The sequence below is a fragment of the Hippocampus bargibanti genome, linkage group LG01 (genome assembly GCF_051943395.1).
Source record: "Hippocampus bargibanti isolate YZ-2025 linkage group LG01, ASM5194339v1, whole genome shotgun sequence".
Taxonomy (NCBI): domain Eukaryota; kingdom Metazoa; phylum Chordata; class Actinopteri; order Syngnathiformes; family Syngnathidae; genus Hippocampus; species Hippocampus bargibanti.
The window spans coordinates 37,445,228-37,459,184 of NC_142734.1; the positions used below are offsets into that span (position 1 = coordinate 37,445,228).

The 13,957-nt window shown below is 42.7% G+C and overlaps 1 long non-coding RNA gene across 1 annotated transcript; it reads left to right on the forward strand.

The window, feature by feature from the left end:
* The first annotated feature begins 750 nt into the window (after window positions 1-750).
* On the forward strand, window positions 751-11,385 carry LOC148904188 (uncharacterized). The gene is made up of 3 exons (XR_016117486.1): window positions 751-776; window positions 2,211-5,963; window positions 8,159-11,385. It is a non-coding gene; the product is annotated as an uncharacterized LOC148904188 (long non-coding RNA).
* Window positions 11,386-13,957: the final 2,572 nt, after the last annotated feature.

The following is a 13,957-nucleotide window of genomic DNA, read 5'->3' on the forward strand; positions in this document are numbered from 1 at the left end:
AATGTTGAAAGCCAGAGAGAACCTAGAAACATACACACTCCACACATGGGGGGCAAGAGATGAAGTCTGAATCCAAATCTCAAGACTCCAAGATAACCATGTTATTTATCTGGGCTTGGGACCGGCACAAGAAGACACCGGCTCGTGTTCCCTTGTGGCTACAGAACAAGGAACTCTATGACTATGAACTTAATAAAGATGGAGATGCTCAGTAAAAGGCTCCCAATCACAAAATGGTCATCGGCGCAGCAACATTCAAAGAAGCAAAACTCCTCACCATTTGATGACAATGCTCTGATCTTACCGTCCGTGAAATGGGCAAACATACACACGCAAAAACAAGCTTCGATAAGGCGCTGCTGTTAAAGGGTCACTGTGCATCATCTTCAGGCAGCGACATCTTTTGGCTGGAAGGGAAATTACAAATGGGCCGAGTTCGGTTACAAGGTTCAACAACGCCACCTGCTGTTTGTTTTTGCAAAAAAAGTCTTTTTTTTAAACATTTATTTTTAGCAAGGGTACTTCACAAAAAAAGTGTTGGATCAGAGCCACAGCCTCTTTATCTGTGGTCAGCTAACATCTGGACACCAAATTAAATACTACGTATGCTTGACTAATAACGCGCTTGTCTCAATTGTAATGCTGTGAGAAAATCCTATTTGCTTGTTCGACTAGCGATGCCTGGCATGCCCGATAGAGCAAAGTGGGCATGCGCTGGATCGACTCACTCTTCCTGTCTGCCTGCCTGCCTGCCTGCCTGCGAGAGTCTCCGCGAGGTACGTCCGTCCGTCCACACGTCAATTGCCGCGACCCTCCGACCGAGACGGCAGTCTTAATCCGAATAAGAACATCGACGCCGTCCAGAAGTTGGATCATTTACCGAACCCGCTTACACAAAGCAACACGTCAATTAACTCATAGTAAATGTCAAGTGTACGTCACTTCCGTTTGGATGAATAGCAGCACGTGGAAACGCGTGGTGATTCGACCTTCTGCCCTCTACTTACTTATTCAGAGAAAACTATTAGAAGGTGAATATCTAGGAGGGAATGATGTCATGTCCAGGTTCAGTGACGTGACACACCAACCAAGCTGGGAATCACGACGCCACACGATCGTGCTCGTATCAGCCTGCATAGCTTTGTGTGTTTACAAATGGAGAATCCGCGCTTCTGTCTTGTCAAGATGAGAAGAAGTGGTGCTCGGGACGTGCTTAAGAGTGTCTAGCAATGCATTAAGCCACAGGAGTGTATTTTCGCGCACGCGTGCGTGTTTGGTTTACATAGCATGTGATGTTCTATTTCGAAGTGACAGTTTGGATTGTAAGCACTAAGGGGAGCCAACGGCACGTGCTGCGTTCAGATGGAGTCCAAGTTGGGATTGCCGTTACTCCACCTTACAGGGACAATTTCATCTTGAAACACAGTTTTAGCTCAGTCAATGTCATACGGTATTAATAGATATCACTATTAATTTGGAATGCCGACTAATGTAAATAACAACAGACTACAATGGCATTTGTACTGTCGACATATTTTATAACATTAATATTTTATATTAAAGTGAGGAAATGTTTTAAAACAAAATAGATGAAGATCTTTCATCACATTGCTGCTGTGAAATGTAAATGTCTCTACTGCGAGACTAATAAAGGCAAATCCAATGCAATCCAAAAACTTTTTGATAATCAATATAATACTTATTGATTAATGTAGCGCTTTAACAAAAGCACTTATTTAAGATTAAGCCAACAACAACAACTTTAAAACGATCTAAAATAAATCAGTGAAGTCAATTTAAAACTATATAAAATACAAGTTACTTGAAGAGTTTTTTGTCTTGAAAGTTTCAGCAGGTATACATGACCCAATAGAAACACGTTTTTAAGATCATTGCGACTTAGACGTGCGTATGATCAAAAGATGACACCATTGCTGCAGTGTTCTGGTGCTTGCACCGCTAATTAGTTGAGGCGAAATTGGTAATTAATTCGACGTGTCAAAGCTGTGCAGACTCCACTCACATGTGCAGAATTTCCACATAAGTACCTGTACAGTCATCACTTGAATTCTAATCCGTATTTCTTCCAACAAAGAAACATTCTGACTAAAAGGGGCAATTGACATAATCATGCGGGAGTTCCAAAATGTGCGATTGCCCTTCTTCAACTTTGATAAAGGATCCATTTGTCTGTCTCGCCTTCTGCCAAGACTTTGCTGATTGAGAAAAGGCGGACGTAACTCGGACAACATGCCGACGTCAAAGAGGACGCTCAAACTCAAGCTCAAGTAGGCGTGAACTGTATATGTCTCTATTTCTTTCCGTATGAAGTGCAAATAATTTGTGACTGAACTGAAGCCTTTTGTTCCCACTACTAAGTTTAAAAAGGACTTATTTTTGGGTCTTTGAATATTTTCGCGTCAGAATATGGACGCGTTTTTTAAAATGAATGACAACAATTATATAATAGAGGGCAACAGGGAAATAAAGAAAAGAAAAACAAACTCTCATGCTCAGGTTCCAGCCATCATATGAAGTCTGCTTCCCTAAAACCTAGTTAGTGACTGTGTCAAGGTCCTTCAAGTTTTGTTGGTGCAACAACATCCCCGTTTTGAAGAAATGCGAGGCAGATGCGCGGACCGCCGAGGAGGTTCTTCACCGTTATTTGCCGTTCGCGTGTCCTTCTCAGCCGCTCTGGCCGTCTGAGCGATGAAGAGATGAAACCCTGATCAGGTAAATGACTTTGACCCATGCTTTGTTGATCACCCAAAGCCAAAATGGCGTCCGAGAGTCTCGGCGGCGACCTATTTGTTGCCACAAGTGATTTTCACAGATGATAATTAGAACGCATACGAACAGTTGACATAAGGGCTTCCTGGCCACACGGAAATAATGAAATATGGGGCAATTTAGTCAGAGTCAATCGTCATCCCGTCACCCATCGGGAGTTGAGTCTCTATCATCTGCCGGTTGCTTTTCAAAGAAATTAACACATCAAACGGAGACCTACCTGGCAACCACTCTGTCGAGAGTATCAAAGACCTCAGATTGGCCGTTTGACAGATTTATTTTGGTTTTGACAACAAGACCAGCGCCTCTTCCAGCTAAAATGAGTAGATTACGCACTGGTGTAGCCGGCAGTTGCCAGGCCACATCTAGGGACGGACGGATAAGTATTCACAGTTCCACAAGTACAGTTCTTGGTGGGAACTCTGCCTGAAGTCATCCCACACGGTGAGTGAATCGCCGCAATGGCAGTGACTTCATCAAACATTTGTTTTGTTGGATTTCATTTTGGAAAGTCCTGATACGAGTCCTCAAACCAAGTCTTAATGTACCATTTTACTCAGAGGGAGGGGGTGGCGGGGGGACAACGAGAGCATTTGAGAGAAAACGGAGACTATAAATAATGCAGAGATGGAGATGATTTCCACCACTGATTAGCATCTTCTGTAGTACTTAGGAATCAGGAGGTGAACGACACAAATGCAGTGAAGAGCTTCAGCCTGAAGAATAAGTGCCACCAGAGGCTTCACATATGGTGAAAAAAAGTGAATACATTAACAAATAAGCACACGGGGGGGGGGAAAGTACCTTTCAAAATAATTTGGAACAACTGGACATCAAGGCTGATGGCGAGTCATTTTGATTGCCCAGATCAACTGATTACTGACCAAAGAATGATTGGAGATGTGATGGACGAATTCACGAACCACTGCATCAATTATGTTTGTAAACATCAGCCTATTGGCCGTTACAGGCTACGGATGATGTCAAAGGAATTATTTTTTGCCCTGTTCTCCATACTACATTTGGACATGTCGTACTTCCATCCCCACTATATGCACTTCAATGCTGTAATGTGAGTCATTAAAATGGAATTGTGAAAGAAAGGAAGAAATACATATTTGCATCAAACTTTGGCGCTTTTGGCTTGAATATGAGTTCCCTTAATGGAGACGACTGCAATGGAAAATGGTTGAAAAGACACAATTACCAGTGTAAGCTTGCGACAAGGAAACACACACTATACTTACCGTATTTTCCACATTAAACACCACATCTGAAAGCCTTTCATTTTCATTAAAGCTCACAGCGTGCTTTAAAATCCAATGTACTTTGTGTTCAATCATTGTAAATCGCCTATTGTAATGTGGTGCGGCCAATGTATAAAAAATGACAAAATAGGCCATGTATTGAAGGTGTATCTCATAATGCAGTGTGCCTTTTAGTGTGAAAAATACGGTAGCTTTAAGAGTTACTTTGTTCTTTCATCACCTGAATCCACTATTTTGCTCTGCTTAGTTTGCACTGTGTGCTGATGTCTAGCAATGTTCTTTGTTCACAACCATAATCATGAGAGCAAGATGTATTGGTGCAAGAAGTCAGTTGAGTTATTTTTTGCAATTGACTCGATGTTTCGCTTTCTTGCGGTTTCTTCATAGAAATTGCTCCCAAATAATTTCAAAGCCATAGCAGTTAACTTGTAAACTAGGCATAACTATGCTCTTTGCATAGAAAAGCAATTACAGTCAGACACACTGCTGACTGGGTTATCATCCACTTCTGCACTTGGCAGCTTATCCAAGGACGCAAAGGGGTTCACACTGTTGCATTGTGGGTCTGAGTGAAGCCAGTCAGAGCCTAATATCTTCTGACAGGACCGAAATTGAGTCCACTTGTGTTTTATTGCTCAATATTCCAAGCACTCGTTCAACCCGTAAGAAAGAAACCTGCAAATGTAGTTTATATGCATCAAGATCCAGATTTGGTGAAAAAAAGACGTGGCTTTTGCTCACTACCTTCAAACCAAAGACAGAGAAACTAGACGTTTGACAAATGAAGAAACTAAAAGTAAGGGTTGCTAGTGTGGAAAGGTCCCTTTTAATTTTCGAGCCATTTCAACGGAATAGCTCTGAAATCTCTGCCACATGACAACTTAGATATATTGCCTCTGAATGTGTGTGCACACGCATGCACGCACACAGACACACACACGCACACACGCGTGGTTGTTGTGAAATATTGCCGCCAAGTTACAGAAAATAATCAATTGCTCACCTTAATGAGGCAAATTTCCTAAATCTCTGGAAGTAGCTTCTGTGAAGGGACTGACATGGTCTGGTGCTAATTGGATGAATATATCTCTATTTTTTTGACCTTTGGGAAATTTCAGTCTGATCAAATAGCTTTGGGATGTGGAATCCCCCTAGGGTCAGTCTTTCGGACCCTTTTGTTTTTGTTTGCAAGATACTGGTTGTTAGCAGTAAAGACGAACAGATTGGTGTTCATAAAAACGTGGCAGCACTATTTTAGAACCGAGTACAAGTCTGGCCCACAATGCAATCTAACTGTGTGCGAGTGGCGTTTTCCTTGGGTATTTTCGTATCACACGGGTGGAAGAGGGTATTAAGCCTCTCCTCAGTGGCATTATCGGTAAAGACAGCTTTTGTGACAAAATCCGGACCATTTGAAAAATAAGCCCCCAGAAAAAGAACTCTTCAGAATGCATTTGCATTCGCCTTCATGAAAAAAGGCACATGGCTCACAAGGAAAAATCGCTTCTTTAGAAAACGTGAAAAAAAGAGGGTTACAAGTGGGGGGGGGGGGGGGGGGTGCAATCCGAAACTTCACTGTAAGAGGCTGATGGTTGAGTCATCAGCCGTAGAAACAAGAGGGATGTCGCGATGACACTGAAAGATACTTAGTTCTCTTGATCACAGGATATTTCGAAGCAAACATGATTGTTGCTTAGAAGCTGCCTGCGATACAGCGAGGAGGAGAACAGAGGGCCTGCTGCTGCGCTTTTGTGTTTCCAGATCCAGATCCTCTTGGTTATGATCGGTGACCCTGCAGTCCACAACAAAGAATAAAGGCCTGTCCGCGCTGACTGAATGCAGGGATGTTTTTGTATCACTCTGCATGTCGTGGGCAGTAATCAATGCCGAGAGATGGATGTCATGGCGAGTGGTCCTGCTTGTGTAACAGGAGCACGCTGAGGGATTTCATACAATATTACAGCTAAATCAGTCAAACTGCTTGTCTAAGATTTCAAAATCATAGTTCACTCACAAGAATGCAAACACAAAACTAAAGGGTGTACAGTGTGAGAAAGGTTGCAAAAACCTACCAATCTTGAAATATGGACATTTAAATGGGAATTTCACATGGACACGTAGAGACGGTGGAGGAAAGAAAAGAGTCAGTGGCAGAAAATGAGGAGGAAACCCAGAGAATGAGATGATGGGGGTGAATGAAGCAGAAAGGGAGCAAAATCTCAATGCCTGGATGAGAGACCAAAGTCAGATGGATCAAGAAAAGTGAGACGGGAGGAGTTTAGTGGAGAGCAACAGCCCCATCAATTTCGGAGATGCATCTGGAGTAAAATGTGAGATAGGAAGAAATGTTTGAAGGGAAAAAAATGCTTGCAAAATGCTTTCATAAAGCCCGGACGATAGATGCGCCGTAATTAGATTAGATTAGCCTTTAGTAGTCTCACACTAAAGACATTTACATTTCACTGCAGCAAAATGATGAAAGAAAGAGGGAAGGAAAGGATGGAATATATATATATATATATATGCGTATATAGGAGCTGGTTATAGATTGACTGCTAAAGCCATTTTCAAGACGGAGTTTTCAAGAAAAAATGCACATCATTAAGAAAGGTGGGTCAGTTGTTTCCTGGGTAATGGTACCCTCTAGTGGACGTGTAGTAAACCACAGCACACATTTTTCAGTCTTGACGTAGCACTACTGAAGGCCTAGCGATGAAATCCACGCCCCGCCACTGCACTTTAGTCCATTCATCCATCCATTTTCCGTACCGCTTAGTTCTCACTAGGGGTGCTGGAGCCTATCCCAGCTGTCTTGGGGCACGAGGCGTGGGTGCCAGCCAATCGCAGTGCACTTTAGTCAAGGTACATAAATACAAACAAACACTTCAATAATTATGGGGGTAGGAAGTATGTAATATGTGACAGATATTTAAACGTGATCCTCCGCCACATTTACGCACATGCGTTTGATAATGTGCACACGCTCGCCATATTGGCAGTCAGCCTTCTTCTTCGCCACTTTGGTGACGAGAAGTGACTCACTCATTGTCGGGTGTCTGATTGTTTGACGAGATGAGTGCATCTGGTCAAGCCCTCCTCCGTGATGTTTTGACAAGGAGGATCAGCCATGTAACTGGTGCGTATCCAAGTGCTCTCTTGATTGGCAGATGTACGTGAGTGTCAAGGCAGAATTTGAGACGGGGCAGGACGGAAAGATGACTGACCACCTGTCAATACCGTGAGTGAGGCACGCTAACATCCATGCTAACTAACAGTCTTCCACCGATCCACAGATGGTCACATGAACTTTTCGTGTTGTGTAAGACAATCGTTGATCACATCACAACAGTCTGTTGCGCTTGCAAACGTTAACACTCTCTTGTCACGTCGCGCTCAATTCGACTCCCTGAATATTTTTACCCGCGTCTCTGCGGGTCGTGTTTTGAAAACAAATATAAATTTGCATTCTGCCATTAGCTAAATGGGTCATCCTCGGTAGCAGGAGCAGCGTGGAGTGGAGTGGAAGTGTGATGACGAGGCTTCTGAGATACACAATCACATGGGATGGAGAAACTGAATCTTATCAGTGGATGACATCCATTCCACTGCTTTATCGCTGTGGAAAAGAGTAACATTACGGCCACAAGTGTTACCCTCGTGGATTAATAACCGGCATATCTGTGATCGTAACTGACCGTCTCAAAAATGACCTACCGTGTACAGCCCTCCTGCGCTTCCTCATCATATTGACGAGCTGCTTGACAGTCAATGGAATACTGATCAAAGGCCATTTTAGTCACGTCGGATCTTCAGAAGTAATTGCTAACAACTATATTTCAACACCCAAACGTTTTACCAGCTTTAGAATTATTTTGCTAAATCACGAGAATCGCTATGACTTGTCAAATGTCTCACTCGTTTTATTTCAGAGGCAAAATGAATAATGACATTTAACAAGACAGTTTGGATGAGTACAGGATGAACTGGATGCGTCCATGTTTATATAGCAATGAACTGAATGCAGATCATCTTCAAAAATAGATATGTGAACATCCCTGACCTGCATCAGTTCTTGAATCTCGTCAATTGTACTTTTTTAGGTGGGGCGGGAAGATCACCATGGATCCCGAACGAGTGTTGAGCCAGATCCTGTGTGCACGTTTATGCATGCACGTCAACTTGGAAGATCCCAGATACTGCGCGCCTGCAACCGTATTGACGTTGGACATCATCATGTCTCCTTAGAAATTCACCTGCGGATTTATTGGCTTGATGCCAGGGGCAGACTTTAATTGCCATATGTGATCTCTTAATCGCCCCCAGATTGAGCTCTCAATTGCGCTCCTTCTTGACAGAAGTGATTGGCCTCTATCACTTTAGCTGTCTAACTCTTCCTGTCCGATGCTATCCTGTATCAACCCTAATGTTGTCGTGGCCCCATCTCTTTCTCACCAGGTGCCTCAAGTCCTTTAGGCAGGGGTAAATCTTCCTGTTTTATTGTTCTATACTATGTGACCAAGATGACCAACAGGACAGGATTGTCATGGGCAGCATTTTCACAGCCCCGCTTTATTCTGGGGAAAGGTCGGTGCTGTTGGCCAGTCTGCGGCGGGATGGATGTATGGCCTGAGGAGCCCACCGAGAGAAGAAAAGAGCGTCGATGCATATGTGGAATGTCGCGGCTTGGAATTGAAACGTTTCCGGGACAGCTGATTTGAGGCGGTCTCTTTGCGTCAATGGATGCTACAGCTGTATGTTTGCTTTCAACATTTAGCTTGTAGCAGACGTGCACGTTCCACCGTGATGTGTCTGATCCACTGGTGAAAAAGTTGCTTGGATCCTCTCCTCTTTCATCTAGAACTGCTTCATACAACAAAAAGTGTGCTGAAGAACGAATGACTCTGTCTTTGTGTTGTCATGTTGTGATTGATTTTTTTTTGCTTAAAAATAATGCAGCGAGAGTGGCTGCCTTTACAACAGGTCCTGTATTTCGTTTTTGTACTTCTTCCTTTCCTTTCCTCGTGCTTTCATCACTTTGCCGCTGGGAAATACATATTTCTCCACTGCGAGCCTAATAAAAGCTAATCCATCCTTGAGTGGATGTAGGGTATTTGCACATGATATACGTATTTGGATAATTCAGCATTATTGTGATCTGATTGAATCCACTCAACCTAGGAAACCAAGTGCCTAAACATCAAACTCAATATCGGTTGCCTCTAAAGAAAAGCTGAAGTGTGTGCGTGTTTACGCAGCCTTTGGATTTTATTGCTAATTTCAGTGAGAGGGGCTCGGTCACGTGATGAAGCATGCGGTAAATTTCCCTTTGACGTGTTGCTGTTTTCTTTGTGTGCTATGTCAACCTGAATGTGGGCAATTGAAAATAACACACGCGTGCGCACGCATACACACACGCACACACACAATTTGGTTGAATGACAAGCAAGAAAAATCCATGTGTGCCGCCCGGTAATTCACATTGATGGATGAGCAATCGACTAATGATGCAAACGAGGGAACGCAATGGTAACAACGGAGAAAAGGAAGCAATGGAAAGATGTAAGGTTATATGCGCCAGCGACATCTAGATTCCGGTCTGCCACAGGGCTCCATTTGGCATTGAGGCTGACGTACCGCCGCGACGGTCAGAACATTTAACGCAAGAGTGTGCAGGCATATGCGAAAAATAGCACAAACCAAAATGTCTTAGAGCCCGAAATGAGGAGACCAATCGGTTTTCATCGTCCGTCACTGGATATTGTCGATCCCGTTCACGTTGACGGTGAGTCTGTCCATTCTGCTCCCTTGTGTGATGGATGTATCACTAGAGCGCAAGCGTTCACAATCAGATGTGACCTTCACCGGTGTGCTGGAAGATAGCCCAAGCCTTCATATTCATCCGCCGTGGGCTAGGAGGGCCTTCTCCTTGATGACGGCTAATATGCACGGTCCGGAGAAACACGGAGTGGTCCTCAATATGCTCTCGATTATTCTCGCTCGGCAAAGGACTCAAGTCAATGACATAATAGCTGATGTTGATCATTCATGCAAAACCACAAGGCAAATACTCGACTGGCTGTTAAGGATAAATGGACACACTGGGAAACGGCTTGAACACCTCCTTCTTCATTTCAATCATCTTATTTCTTGTCATGCAGAATGAAAACGGAGCTGTTGTCTCTTCGCCATGCACGTCGGATGTTTCTCGACACGTTTCTTTTTGTCTTGATCTCTCTCCCCTGCGACGCTTGCCGACTGCTCCTGGAGGTGCGCTTTCACATGTATTTTCTTGTTATTGGCAGTGAGGCTGGGGAAGATGTTGCTCGGAGTGGAGCAATTTCATCATGGCCGCTTTCTTCATCGGGGCTGCCACTGTTTGGTGATAGGGCGGAGATTGCCCCCTTGTTACTTCCCCGCTCGCTCAACAGTCTTATCTTGTTATTTCACTCCATGCGCTTTCTGTCTCTTAGCTCATTTTCGTGGTTCTTGAACCGCTGGACGTGAAACATGCCTTCAGATAACTTGTACACAAACAACCCTAATTGATAAATAGAAATGAAATGACATGATTGATGACACTAGTGAATAAATTGCAAACAAAAATGTACTACAGTAAAGTCTCGTTATATCGATATGGGATATATCGATAGTCCCGGTTATATCGATACTATTTCTATGCACGCACGGAGAAAATTACATGCAAACAGGGTCGGATATATCGATAGTCCCGGTTATATCGATATTTTTTCGGACTCCCTTGAATATCGATATAACGAGACTTTACTGTATTTCAACCAGTGTAGAAACTCATGACAAAAACCTACCACAATGCTCCCTTGCTTAATTTAAGGAAAATATCCCTTGCTGATGATTTTGCTCCAGTTGTCGTTTGTCCATACACTGTTTGGCATGTTGGCATTGCATTGCATTGCGTTGTCTGCTACAAGCCACGTGAACTCCTCTACCCACGATGCTTTTCATAATAATAATAATACATTTAATGTCTAAGCGCCTCTCAAAACTCTCAAGGACACTTTACAGTCGCGGGATAATGTACGTTTACCTTTTGTAGCATCAAAAATGTTCTTAGCTTCTTTTGAATCTTTCTTCTGGGCTGAGGTTCTGTCCATCCACTTTGGAAAATGATATGCAAATGCACGGCCTTATAACGCTCGGGAAAGTCCGGAAGGACGAAGCAGGCTTCTGATTGGCAGCCGTGCCGAGTATGCAAATTGCCAAACAAACCGAAATTCCAAAATTTCCCAACTAACAAACAAACATTTATTCCAATTTCGAAATCTTTGTCAAATGTTTGATTTATTGAATAAAAAAGCACATTTGAAAAGAAAATCTTTCGGATTTTTTTTTTTCCTGAAGAAGTTGTCGGCCACCCGCGCGGAGACGTTTTGTAATTTGTACGCTCGACGTAAAAGTTGTGCCCCGGCGACGTTGTTTCAGACACTGTTTAAACCCATGGTTATAAACTGTAATAATAAATAACACCACTCCATGAAAAGTTAACAATAAAACATCATTTAGTCATTTAATATAATTTTGCATTATCTCCAAATTATGATGATTTTTTTTTTTTTTTTTTTACTGATGGCTTCATTAAGTATCGGAGTGCAACACTCACAACTTGATTAAAAAAGTCTCAAGCTGGAATGATTTAGACAAACAACACAACACGGTTCCCTTGATTGAGTCTGCCTTAATTATTGAAGTCATAATTACTTGCGGTGGATTTTCTTCAATGTCCTAAATGTTTAAAGTGACGCGCTACCATAAGGTTACCCGGATGAAGGACTTATTAATGTGGATGTCAAACTTTGGTGACATTTGTTAGGCTACTGTATCGGATACAAACAAAGAAAACGGTTTTCTGTTTTAAACTTGCTTCCTTATCCATGAAAAGCATTCCATCAATCGTTAATAGCTAAGTTTTATAGCAGCAACAGCGTGATGCTAAACACTGATCACACACCGATTGTTGTAATATAGTAGTTGATTGCTTCATTAATAAAGTACAATATGACTAACGGAAGAGCTCTTTATGTGAAGAGCCTAATATGGAGGCATGACGAAGGTATACTCTTGAGTGAAAACGCCCTGTAGTTTTGGTGTGAATTAATGTCATTCAAGATAAAGCCTTAAAAAGAATGAATCTTTGCTGTTTACTATAATTGGGTCAATGCGTGTGATTTGAACTTGCAACTTCCACGCAGGAGTTTAATCAAAACCAAACAAGCAAAAAAAAAAAAGTGTCAATCAAACATATGAGCTCCAAAGTGATAGCAGGGGTGCTTGAATTTTATGAATGCATTGCGACATTTGAGCTGATGTGGCCTACATTAGAGTCAGCCGAATTAAGGAGGACTGCGGGGAACATCAGCACAGGATGTGTTTTGATGTTTGTCGCTTTGAGATTCCGCTCCAGAGTTCTCTGCAAGGGCTTTTTTTGGGACACCAAACTGAGACAAGCTCACGCGGGGGCTAATGATTTAGCTCCTGCTGCAGATATCCCATAAAAGTGCAGTCATTTCGAGTCCACCTCATGTTGGCTCGCACGCACGCACGCACACACACACACTTATAGTTGTGATGACTGCTGGCACCCAGAGACTACGGACTGCTGGTCATTGATTCCCTCATGTGGGTGTCGGTGGACGAATGCTAAAATAAATGAAGCTATGCAAATGATAACCGTTATTATACGAACCCATTATTAATGGTGGTAGTAGTAGCAGTCTTTAGAGTTGTAGTAAAAGTCATTGTGGTAGTAGTAAAAGGATTAGGTGGAGGAGAAGCTCAAGAGGTGGCGGTTTGCCCTGGAAAGGATTGGAATGAAGGTTAGCCGCAGCAAGATGGAGTACATGTATGAATGAGAGAAGCCCAAAATGACATCCAAAATAAATGTCCATCAATTTTGTCTCACGTGGATTTTTCAAAGCTTAGTCACAAAAGTAACAAAATCATAAAAAGGGGATGGTACTGCTGAAATGTGTGCGCTGTCAATTTACTGCTAACTGCTTTGGTCTCATGGGGGTCGTATGTTGCTGTGGCAACAACCACAGACAATGATTAGAGTTTGTGCAATAAACCCAGGTGAGAGCACGACACTTTGTCTCATTTGGCTTTGGAAGAGAAGAAAAAATGAATTTGAAAGCAGGTAGCCCCCATTGTGCAAATTTCCCCATTGTGGGACGAATAAAGGTATTCTGATTCTGATTGATAGCCGAGGAGGGTCGTCGTCTATGGCGTTTCCATCGCTCATTGCCAATGTCAATGTGTGTACGTGCATGACAAAGACTGGCATTTCAAACATTGCACGTCATAAAGGGCGTATGACAATTGTCTGACACAGTTTCTCCAAATCCAGTTTTTGTTGAATTAAAATGGCCCAAAATTTTGAATGAATCGAAAACAACATTGGATTTTAGTAGGTTGTCGCAGTGATGAAGCATGAAAGCGGCCAATGCATAGAAATAACTTGCTTCTTTCTATTAACTCAACTGTGCTGTGTGACGTTGTTTATTTATTTATTTATTTAAGATGGCGGGCGCCGCAAGAGCGGCTGCCTTTACAACAGCTCCTATAGTTTGTTTTTGCTGATGTGAAATGACAAATCAAGGCTTATCTAACGGAATCTAATGTAAATCCTGTTTTTAGGTGGGTGAGAAAGATCAAGGGCGCGGCGGTTTGTTTGGTTGTCACGTGCAAAAATGACAATGTGACACCTTTAGCAGAAATACCATCTGGGCTTTCTTTTTTCCGTCACAGGATTATGGATGACACCATTGGAGAAGTTCCGGGCATTTGTCCTAAGTGCTTGTGTGTGAAATGTTGTTCCTGCGCAATTTTGAAAGTTCCTGTTCTTTTTTGAAACGTGTCTTGGCTCC